This window comes from Arachis stenosperma, chromosome 5 (assembly GCF_014773155.1).
Source record: "Arachis stenosperma cultivar V10309 chromosome 5, arast.V10309.gnm1.PFL2, whole genome shotgun sequence".
Taxonomy (NCBI): Eukaryota; Viridiplantae; Streptophyta; class Magnoliopsida; order Fabales; family Fabaceae; genus Arachis; species Arachis stenosperma.
In genome coordinates this window covers 84,785,215-84,797,728 of record NC_080381.1, presented here as the reverse complement: position 1 = coordinate 84,797,728, position 12,514 = coordinate 84,785,215, and the positions used below count along the sequence as shown (strand labels likewise).

Here is a 12,514-nt window from a genome sequence, read left to right as displayed (position 1 = left end):
TTTTTTTTTCGCCAGTGAACTTCCAATTCCCCTGTAACTCTGTGAATTCAAGCAATTGCTATTTTACCTTGAAGATACTTGGACACATACCTGTAAAAAAGGAAATTTATTAATTAGTAATAAACTTTGTAATTGGCTGGTTGCCTCCCAGCAGCTTCTTTATTGTCTTTAGCTGGACTACCACTGAGCTCTATCAAGTCTCAGTTTCGAGCATTCTTGCTCGAAGTTACTTTCAAGATAAGTTTAATTCTCTGTCCATTAACAATGAACTTTTTGTTGGATTCATTATCCTGAAGCTCTACGTATCCATATGGTGATACGCTTGTAATCACATATGGACCTCTCCCACCGGGTTTTAATTTCTCGGGGAATAATTTGAGCCTGGAATTAAATAGCAGAACTTTCTGCCCCGCTCAAAGACTCTGGATGACATTTCTTATCATGCCATCTTTTTGCTTTCTCTTTGTAAATTTTTGCATTCTCGAAAGCATTGAGTCAAATTCCTCTAGCTCATTTAACTGAAGCAATAGTTTTTCTCCAGCTAACTTGGCATCAAGGTTTAGGAATCTGGTTGCCCAGTAGGCCTTATGTTCCAGTTCCACTGGCAAGTGACATGCCTTTCCATACACAAGCTGGTATGGAGAGGTCCCTATAGGGGTCTGAATGCTGTTCTGTATGCCCCAGAGCATCATCCAAGCTCCTTGCCCATCCCTTCTACGGTTAATTACAGTCTCCAGGATTCTTTTGAGTTCTCTATTTGAGACTTCAGCTTGCCCATTAGTCTGGGTGATATGGAGTAGCTACCCTGTGGCTAACTCCATACGAACCAAAGCAGAGTAAAGCTGTTTATTGCAGAAATGACTGCCCCCATCACGATTAATACTCTAGGTACCAAATCTACTGAAGATGTTTTTTGGAGGAATTTTAACACTGTTTTAGTGTCATTGGTGGGTTGCAATAGCTTCCACCCATTTGAATACATAATCCACTGCCACCAGAATATAAGTGTTTGATATGATGGTGGAAGGGTCCCATAAAGTCAATACCCTATACATCAAACAACTCAATCTCCAAGATCCCTTGCTGAGGCATGGCATAACTGTGAGGCAGATTGCCAGATCTTTGGCAACTGTCACCATTAAGTACAAATGCTCGGGAATCTTTATAGATAGGCCGTAGAAGCCACATTGGAGGACTCTTTGGCTGTTCGCTACACTCCAAAATGTCCTCCATACTGATCCATGCCATAGGATCTTATGCGCTTCTTGCTTAGGCACACATCTACGGATTACTCCGTCTGCACATCTCTTGAAGAGATATGGTTCATCCTAAAGATAGTATTTTGCATCTGTGACAATTTCTTTGATTGATGCCTACTGTATTCTTTGGGTATGAACCTCACTGCCTTGTAGTTTGCAATGTCTGCAAACCATGGCACTTCCTGGATAGCAAATAGTTGTTCATCCGGAAGTTTTCAGAGATCTCAGTAAGAGGGGGGACGCCCCTTCTACTGGTTTCTATTCAGGACAAGTGATCTGCTACCTGATTCTCTGTCCCTTTTCTGTCTCTTATTTCTATATCAAACTCTTGCAGAAGCACACCCATCTTATAAGTCTGGGTTTTGAATCCTGCTTTGTGAGTAATATTTAGCAGCATGAGTGTACACATCATTTTGATCCTACTAAGTAGATCTGAATTTGTCAATGGCGTAAGCTACTGCAGTAGCTCTTTTTCTGGTTGTGTAATTCTTCTGTGCGTCATTTAGAACACGGCTGGCATAGTAAATGACGTGCAGAAGCTTGTCATGCCTTTGTCCCAACACTGCGCCAATGGCATGGTCCTGGCATCACACATTAATTCAAATGGCAATGTCCAGTTTGGTGCAGAGATTATTGGTGCAGTGACCAATTTAGCTTTCAGGGTCTCAAATGCTTGCAGACACTCTTTATCAAAGACAAATGGCGTGTCACACTAACAGTTGCTCAGGTTTGGCGATTTTCGAAAAATCCTTTATAACCTCCTATAAAATCCTACATGCCCCAGAAAGCTTCTGATTGCCTAACATTGGCAGGTGTGGTAATTTTTCAATTACCTCTACCTTAGCTTGATCCACCTCTATCCCCTTGTTCGAGATTTTGTGCCCAAGGACATTCCTTCAGTCACCATAAAGTGCATTTTCCCAGTTTAAAATCATTAGTCTCTTGGCATCTTTTCAGAACAAGTGCTAAATGATTAAGGCAGAACTGAATGAGTCTCCAAATACTGAAAAGTCATCCATGAAGACTTCCAGGAATTTTTTCCACCATATCAGAAAATTGAGAGCATGCACCTCTGAAAGGTTGCAGGTGCATTGCACAGGCCAAATGGCATCCTTCTGTATGCAAATACTCCAATGGGCATGTGAATGCCGTTTTTCTCCTGATCCTGGGGATCTACTGCAATTTGATTATAACCTGAATATCCATCCAGGAAGCAGTATATTCATGACCTGCTAGTCTTTCTAGCATCTGGTCTATGAATGGTAAAGGAAAGTGATCCTTTCTGGTGGCTGTATTGAGCCTTCTGTAATCAATACACATACGCCACCCTGTACTGTTCTTGTAGAACCATTTCATTTTTTTCATTGTGAACCACTGTCATCCACCTTTCTTAGGGACAACTTGGACAGGGCTTACCCGGGCTGTCAGAATAGGATAAATAATCCCAGCCTCTAGTATTTAGTGACCTCCTTCTGCACCACTTCCTTCATGCTGGATTCAGCCGCCTTTGTGGTTGAACTACTGGCTTGGCGTCACCCTCCAATAAGATTTTGTGCATGCATCTGGCTGGGCTAATGCCCTTAAGATCACTGATGGACCACCCAAGAGCTGTCTTGTGTGTCCTTAGCACTTGAATTAGTGCTTCCTCTTCCTGTGGCTCTAAGGTAGAGCTTATGATTACAGGAAAGGTATCACCTTCTCCCAGGAATGCATATTTCAGGGATGGTGGTAATGGTTTGAGCTCGGGTTTTGGAGGTTTCTCCTCTTCCTGAGGGATTTTCAGAGGTTCTACTATTCTCTCTGATTCCTCCAGATCAGGCTGAACATCTTTAAAGATGTCCTCTAGCTCTGATTCGAGACTCTTAGCCATATTAACCTCTCTTACTAGGGAGTCAATAATGTCAACACTCATGCAGTCATTTGGGGTGTCTGGATCTTGCATGGCTTTAACAACATTCAACTTGAACTCCTCCTCATTGACACTCAGGGTTACTTCCCCTTTTTGGACGTCAATGAGGGTTCGGCCAGTTGCTAGGAAAGGTCTTCCTAGAATGAGAGTTGCACTCTTGTGCTCCTCTATTTCCAGCACCACAAAGTCAGTAGGGAAGGCAAATGGCCCAACCTTGACGATCATGTCTTCAATCACGCTTGATGGGTATTTAATGGAGCCATCAGCAAGTTGAAGACATATCCGGGTTGGTTTGACTTCTTCAGTCAAACCGAGCTTTGTGATAAGATGCAGTATTAGGTTGATACTTGCCCAAGATCGCATAGAGCTTGCTTGGTACAATTACCCTTTAATGTGCATGGTATCATAAAGCTCCCGGGGTCTTTAAGCTTCTCAGGTAAGCTTTTCAGAATTACTGCACTGCATTCTTCAGTGAGGTAAACTTTTTCAGTTTCTCTCCAATCCTTCTTATGACTTAAGATCTCTTTCATGAACTTAGCATAAGAGGGTATTGCTCAAGTGCTGTCTGCAAACGGAATCTTTTTCAAGAGTCCTGAGATAGTCTGCAAAGCGGGCAAATTGCTTTCCTGTTCCGCTTGCGGAGTTTCTGAGGATAAGGCATTTTGGCTTTATATTCCTCACCTTAGTTGCTGCAGTTTATTACCTACAGAAGTGGGTTGGGAAGCCTTTTTAGAAGGGTTGTTATCAGCACTTGTATGTGACTGATCCCCCACTGGCATTTGAATGCCAGGGTGGAAGCGGAGTGGCGTTAGACGCCACCTCCTTATTTGTTACTGGCGTCTGAATGCCGAACCATGCTCCCTTTGGGTGTTCAACGCCGGATTCATGCTTGTTTCTGGCGTTGAACGCCAGGAATGAGCATGGGCTGGGCGTTCAGCGCCAGCATTATTCCTCTCTGGGCTCTGATTGTCCTCAGAGGGATTTTGAGTAGCCATTTGTTCATTTCTTGGCTTCCTGCTGTTTTGAAGTGAAGTGTTTAATGTTTTCCCACTTCTTAATTGAACTGCTTGGCATTCTTCTGCTATTTGTTTTGACAGTTGCTTTTCTGTTTGCTTTAACTGTACTTCCATATTCCTGTTAGCCATTCTTGTTTCCTATAGTATTTCCTTGAATTCGGCTAGTTGCTGGGTCAGAAAGTCCAGCTGCTGATTGAATTCATTAGCCTGATCTACAGGACTGAGTTCTGCAGTTACTGTTTTAGCTTCTTCTTTCATGGAAGATTCACTGCTTAGGTACAGATGCTGATTTCTGGCAACTGTATCAATAAGCTCTTGAGCTTCTTCAATTATTTTTCTCATATGTATAGATCCACCAGCTGAGTGATCTAGAGAAATCTGAGCTTTTTCTGTAAGCCCATAGTAGAAGATGTCTAGTTGCACCCACTCTAAAAACATTTCAGAGGGGCATTTTCTTAGCATCTCCCTGTATCTCTCCCAGGCATCATAAAGGGATTCATTATCTCCTTGTTTGAAGCCTTGGATGCTTAGCCTTAGCTGCGTCATCCGTTTTGGAGGGAAATAGTGATTCAGGAATTTTTCTGACAGCTGTTTCCATTTTTTTATGCTTTCTTAGGCTGGTTATTTACCACCTCTTAGCATGATCTTTTATAGCAAATGAAAATAGTAGTAATCTGTAGACATCCTGATCTATTTCCTTATCATGTCTGTCAGTAATTTGTAAAAATTGTGCCAGAACTCTGTAGGTTCTTCCTATGGAAGCCGAATACTGGCAGTTTTGCTGCACCATGATAATGAGCTGAGGATTCAACCAAAGCTACTAACTCCATGGAGGGTATACAATACTACTCCCATATGAAGCAGTAGTGGGGTTAGCATATGACCCCAGAGTCCTCCTGGACTGTTCATTTCCACTTAATTCCATGATGGAACAAGGAGATGATATGTATGTTGATATTATTTATTTTATAGAAGTGGAATAATAAAAACGGAATATATAAAAAAATTTGAAATATTTTGTGAAAATTTTTTTGAAAAATTTTGAAATTGAAATCTGAATTTTTATATAAAAATTTCGAAAATGTAGTTTTAAATTAGTTAGAAAGATATTTTTTTGAATTTTGAATTTATGATGAAGAGAAAAACACATAAAGACACAAGACTTAAATTTTTAGATCTAATGCTCCTTATTTCGAAAATTTTGGAGGGAAACACCAAGGAACACCAAACTTAAAAATTTTAAGATCAAGACACAAGAAAAACTCAAGAACACCTTGAAGATTCACAAGAACACCAAGAACAAAAGGAAGAACACCAACTTAAAATTTTTAGAAAACTTTAATAAAATTTTCAAACATTATGAAAAGATTAACAAGAAAACACCAAACTTAAAGTTTGGTACAAGATTAAATCAGAAAAAATATTTTTGAAAAGGATTTAAAAAGAAGGTGCCCAATTGCTAAGAACATAAACCCACGCTATAACCACTGAGCTAAAATGTAACGTATTTTAAAGATGTATTATTTTTATGGATAAGTATAATTTTTGAAAGTTAATGTTTTGAAAAATCACAAGAAAAATAAGAAGACACAAAACAAGAAAAACCAAGATCAACAAGAAAAATAAGAAGAACACTTGAGATCAATGAAGAACAAAGAACACAAGTTCGAAAAATTTAAAGAAAATAAAATATGCAATTGACACCAACTTAGAACAAGACACTAGACTCACGAAAATTAACAATTAATAAGAAAAAATAATAATTTTTTTTTTGAAAAAAATTTTTTGAAAAGAAACTATCCTCAGAATTTAATGACTCTATAACAATAAAATAAATTATTCCTAATCTAAGAAATAAAATAAACCCTTTAGTTTTTCAAGCTTGAATAATCCCCGCAACGGCGCCAAAAACTTGGTGCACGGAATTTGCAATCCGACAACTAACCAGCAAGTGCACTAGGTCGTCCAAGTAATACCTTACGTGAGTAGGGTCGATCCCACGGAGATTATTGGTTTGAAGCAAGCTATTTTATTTTTTTATTCTTAGTCGGATATTAATTAAATTATCAGTTGGAATTATTAGATTGAAAAGAATAAAGAGAATAAAATCGTTACTTGTTGTGCAAATGAAAATATGTTGAAGTTTTGGAGATGCTTTGTCCTCTGAATTTCTGCAATGTAATATTCAACTCATTGTTTGTAAAGCACGTCTACAGAAGCTGTATGTAGGGTGTCACCATTGTCAGTGGCTACCTCCCATCCTCTCAGCGAAAACGGTCCGGTGCTCTATCACACACGCTAATCGCTGTTGGTTCTCGATCATGTTGGAATAGGATCCATTGATCCTTTTGCGTTTGTCATCACGCCCAGCAATCGCGAGTTTGAAGCTCGTCACAGCCATTCAATCCTTGAATCCTACTCGGAATACCACAGACAAGGTTTTAGACTTTCTGAATCCTTAAGAGTGGCCGCCATCAATTCAAGCTTATACCACAAGATTCTGATTAAGGAATCTAAGAAAGCATTCAATCAGATGTAGAACGGAGGTGGTAGTCAGGCACACGTTCATGGATTGAGGAAGGTGATGAGTGTCACGGATCATCACCTTCTTCATAATTAAGCGCGAATGAACATCTTAGATAGGAACACACACGTTTGAATGGAGAAATAGAAACATTGCATTAATTCATCGAGACGCTGCAGAGCTCCTCACCCCCAACAATGGAGTTTAGAGACTCATGCCGTCAAAGTGTATAAAATTCAGATCTGAAAATGTCATGAGGTACAAAATAAATCTCTAAAAGTTGTTTAAATACTAAACTAGTAACCTAGGTTTACAGAATATGAGTAAACTAAGATAATTGGTGCAGAAATCCACTTCTAGGGCCCACTTGGTGTGTGATGGGGCTGAGACTTAAGCCTCTCACGTGCTTAGGCTGTTTCTGGAGTTGAACACCAGGTTGTAATGTATTTTGGGCGTTGAACTCCAACTTGTAACCTGTTCAGAGGCAAAAAGCTAAAAGCCCCGCTCATCTAATTAATACTGATCTTCATAGATGTTTTTGAGTTCATTGCATATTCTCTTCTTTTTATCTTATTTGATTTTTAGTTGCTTGGGGACAAGCAACAATTTAAGTTTGGTGTTGTGATGAGCGGATAATTTGTACGCTTTTTGGCATTGTTTTTAGTATGTTTCTAGTAGGATTTTTAGTTAGTTTTTAGTATATTTTTATTAATTTTTAGTTAAAATTTACTTTTCTGGACTTTACTATGAATTTGTGTGTTTTTCTGTGATTTCAGGTATTTTCTGGCTGAAATTGAGGGACCTGAGCAAAAATCTGATTCAGAGACTGAAAAGGACTGCAGATGCTGTTGGATTCTGACCTCCCTGCACTCGAAGTGGATTTTCTGGAGCTACAGAAGCCCAATTGGCGCGCTCTTAACGGCGTTGGAAAGTAGACATCCTGGGCTTTCCAGCAATATATGATAGTTCATACTTTGCTTAAGATTTGATGGCCCAAACCGGCGTTCAAAGTCACCTTCAGAATTCCCAGCGTTAAACGCCAGAACTGGCACCAAAATGGGAGTTAAACGCCCAAACTGGCACAAAAGCTGGCGTTTAACTCCAAGAGAAGTCTCTACACGAAAATGCTTCAATGCTCAGCCAAGCCACACCAGTGGCCCGGAAGTGGATTTTTATGTCATTTACTCATCTTTGTAATTCTTAAGCTACTAGTTCCCTATAAATAGGACCTCTTACTATTGTATTTTTCATCTTTTGATCATGTTTTTTTGATTGAACCCTCTTTGGGAGGCTGGCCTCACGGCCATGCCTAGACCTTGTTCTTATGTATTTTCAACGGTGGAGTTTCTACACAGCATAGATTAAGGTGTGGAGCTTTGCTGTACCTCGAGTATTAATGCAATTACTATTGTTCTTCTATTCAATTCCGCTTGATCTTGTTCCAAGATATCACTTGTTCTTCAACTTGATGAATATGATGATCCGTGACACTCATCATCATTCTCACCTATGAATGTGTGACTGACAACCACCTCCGTTCTACCTTAGATTGGTTGAATATCTCTTAGATTCCTGATACACGATGCATGGTTGATCGCCTGACAACCGAGAGCTCACCTGACAACCGAGCCAGCCATTCCGTGAGATCAGAGTCTTCGTGGTATAGGCTAGAACTAATGGTGGCATTCAAGAGAATCCGGAAGGTCTAACCTTGTCTGTGGTATTCTGAGTAGGATTCAATGATTGAATGACTGTGACGTGCTTCAAACTCACGATTGTGGGGCGTTAGTGACATACGCAAAATAATCACTGGATTCTATTCTGACATGATCGAGAACCGACAGCTGGATAGTCGTGCCGTGACAGGGTGCATTGAACATTTCCACTGAGAGGATGGGAGGTAGCCACTGACAACGGTGAAACCCTTGCATAAGCTTGCCATGGAAAGGAGTAAGAAGGATTGGATGAAGACAATAGGAAAGCAGAGAGACGGAAGGGACAAAGCATCTGCATTCGCTTATCTGAAGTTCTCACCAATGAAATACATAAGTATCTCTATCCTTATCTTTATGTTTTAGTCATATATCATCCATAACCATTTGAGTCTGCCTGACTAAGATTTACAAGGTGACCATAGCTTGCTTCATACCAACAATCTCCGTGGGATCGATCCTTACTCGCGTAAGGTTTATTACTTGGATGACCCAGTGCACTTGCTGGTTAGTTGTGCGGCGTTGTGATAAAAAGTTGAGATTGCAATGAGCGTACCATGTTGATGGCGCCATTGATGATCACAATTTCGTGCACCAAACCCTCTTTGGGAGGCAGGCCATTCGGCCATGCCTTGACCTTGTTCTTATGTATTTTCAACGGTGGAGTTTCTACACACCATAGATTAAGGTGTGGAGCTCTGCTGTACCTCGAGTATTAATGCAATTACTATTGTTCTTCTATTCAATTCAGCTTATTCTTGTTCTAAGATATCACTTGTTCCTCAACTTGATGAATGTGATGATCCGTGACACTCATCATCATTCTCACCTATGAACGTGTGCTTGACAACCACCTCTGTTCTACCTTAGATTAAGTGGATATCTCTTGGATTCCTTAATCAGAATCTTCGTGGTATAAGCTAGAATTGATGGCGGCATTCTTGAGAATCCGGAAAGTCTAAACCTTGTCTGTGGTATTCCGAGTAGGATTCAAGGATTGAATGACTGTGACGAGCTTCAAACTCGCGATTGTGGGGCGTTAGTGACAGACGCAAAAGAATCACTGGATTCTATTCTAACATGATCGAGAACCGACAGCTGATTAGCCATGCTGTGACAGAGCGCGTTGAACATTTTCACTGAGAGGACGGGACTGTAGCCATTGACAACGGTGATGCCCAACATACAGCTTGCCATGGAAAGGAGTAAGAAAGATTAGATGAAGACAGTAGGAAAGCAGAGAGACGGAAAGGACAAAGAATCTCCATATGCTTATCTGAAATTCTCACCAATGAATTACATAAGTATCTCTATCTTTATTTATCTTTTAATCATTAATCCTCCATAACCATTTGAATCCGCCTGACTGAGATTTACAACATGACCATAGCTTGCTTCATTCCAACAATCTCCGTGGGATCGACCCTTTCTCGTGTAAGGTTTATTACTTGGACGACCCAGTGCACTTGCTGGTTAGTTGTGCGAAGTTGTGATAAAGAGTCGAGATTGCAATTGAGTGTACCATGTTGATGGCGCCATTGATGATCACAATTTCGTGCACCAAGTTTTTGGTGCCGTTGCCGGGGATTGTTTGAGTTTGGACAACTGACGGTTCATCTTGTTGCTTAGATTAGGTATTTTTCTTCAGAATTTTTAAGAATGAATTCTAGAGTTTCAAGGTGATGTTTTCATCATCACCAAAGATGATTGATTCTCATCAATTTAGCTCTTGAATGCAATGTCATGCTGAAGCTTGGCTAGCCATGTCTAATTTCTTTAGACTAACATTGCATGATTCTTGGAATTCTTATTAAAAATTTTGAATCTCTTTATTTTCTTTTCCATATAATTTTCGAAAAAGCACAAAAAAATTTATAAAATCAAAAAAATCAAAAAATACTTTATGTTTCTTGTTTGAGTCTAGTGTCTAATTGTAAGTTTGGTGTCAATTGCATGTCTTTATTCTTCTAATTTTCAAAAATTACATGCATTATGTTCTTCATTGATCTTCAAGTTGTTCTTGATGATTTCCTTGCTCTGATCTTTGAATGTTTTGTTATTTCTCATATGCATTCTCAATTTGTTAGTGTCAGTAGTATACAAACTTCTAAGTTTGGTGTCTTGCATGCATTGTTTATTTGATTTTAGTTGTATTTTGATTATTCCTCATCATTAAAAATTCAAAAATTTTTTCTTTGTGTCTTTTCAAGTCAATAATACAGAGAATTGAAGATTCAGAACATACAGCAGAGGAATTACACAGAAAAAGCTGGCGTTCAAAACGCCAAGTGAGGAAGGAAAACTGGCATTTAAACGCCAGCCAGGGTGCCTGGCTGGGCGTTTAACGCCCAAAAAGGTAGAGTTTTGGGCGTTAAATGCCAGAATGGATACCATTCTGGGCGTTTAACGCCAGGATGGCACAAGAGGGAAGATTTTGTTTTTAATTCAAATTTTTTTTTCAAGTTTTCATAATTTTTCAAAATCAAATCTTTTTCAAATCATATCTTTTCAATCATATATTTTCAAAATCAATTTCTTTCCATTTTCAAAAATACTTGCTAACGATTAATGATTTGATCCAACATTTCAAGTATGTTGCCTTTTCTGTTGAGAAAGGTTTAATTTCTGAATCATATCTTTTAAATTTCTTGTTTGCCAAGTCATTAATTTTCAAAATCAAATCTTTTTAAATTGTTTTTCAAATCATATCTTCTCAATCATATCATTTTAAAACTATATCTTTTCAATCATATCTTTTTATCACATTTTTTTAAAAATTAATTTTTCAATCATATCTTTTTGATTTATAATTTAAAAATCTTTTTCAATTTCACTTTATTTCTTTCCCAATCTTATTTTCTCGAAAATCAATTACCATTTTTCAAAATTTCTTTTAATTAATTCACTTTAATTTTCGAAAAATTTCTTCCCCTCTTCTCACATCCTTCTATTTATGGACTAACACTCCTCCTCAATGCACAATTCGAACTCTATCTCTCTTGATAAGTTCGAATTCTTCTACCTCGTCCTTCTATTCTTCTTTTCCTCTGACACCTCAAGGAATCTCTATACTGTGACATAGAGGATTCCATATTTTCTTGTCCTCTTCTCTTTCATATGAGCAGGAGCAAGGATAAAAGCATTCTTGGTGAGGCTAACCTTGAACCTGAAAGGACCTTGAAGCAAAAGCTAAGAGAAGCTAAAGCACAAATCTCTGTAGAGGACCTAACAAAAATCTTCAAACAAGAAGAATACATGGCAGCCGAACACAACAATAATGCCAACAATGCAAGGAAGGTGCTTGGTGACTTTACTGCACCTACTCCCGATTTCTATGGGAGAAGCATCTCTATCCCTGCCATTGGAGCAAACAACTTTGAGCTTAAGCCTCAATTAGTTTCTCTAATGCAATAGAATTGCAAGTTCCATGGACTTCCATTGGAAGATCCTCATTAGTTTTTAGCTGAATTCTTGCAAATCTGTGACACTGTCAAGACTAATGGGGTTGACCCTGAGGTCTATAGACTTATGCTATTCCCTTTCGCTGTAAGAGACAGAGCTAGGATATGGTTGGACTCACAACCTAAAGAAAGCCTGAACTCTTGGGAAAAGCTAGTCAATGCCTTCTTGGCAAAGTTCTTTCCACCTCAAAAATTGAGTAAGCTTAGAGTGGAAGTCCAAACCTTCAGAAAGAAAGAAGGTGAATCCTTCTATGAAGCTTGGGAAAGATACAAATAATTGATCAGAAAATGTCCATCTGACATGCTTTCTGAATGGAGCATCATAGGTATCTTCTATGATGGTCTGTCTGAACTGTCCAAGATGTCATTGGACAGCTCTGCTGGAGGATCTCTTCATCTGAACAAGACGCCTGCAAAAGCTCAAGAACTCATTGAAATGGTTGCAAATAACCAATTCATGTACACTTCTGAAAGGAATCCTGTGAACAATGGGACGAATCAGATGAAAGGAGTTCTTGAGATTGATACTCTGAATGCCATATTGGCTCAGAACAAAATATTGACTCAGCAAGTCAATATGATTTCTCAAAGTCTGTCTGAAATGCAAGCTGCACCAGGCAGTACTAAGGACGC

The 12,514-nt window shown here is 39.0% G+C and overlaps 1 non-coding gene across 1 annotated transcript; it reads right to left on the bottom strand.

The window, feature by feature from the left end:
* Positions 1–12,080: 12,080 nt before the first annotated feature.
* LOC130984375 (small nucleolar RNA R71) lies at positions 12,081–12,184 on the bottom strand. The gene has a single exon (XR_009088314.1). It is a non-coding gene; the product is annotated as a small nucleolar RNA R71 (small nucleolar RNA).
* Between the last annotated feature and the right edge of the window lie 330 nt (positions 12,185–12,514).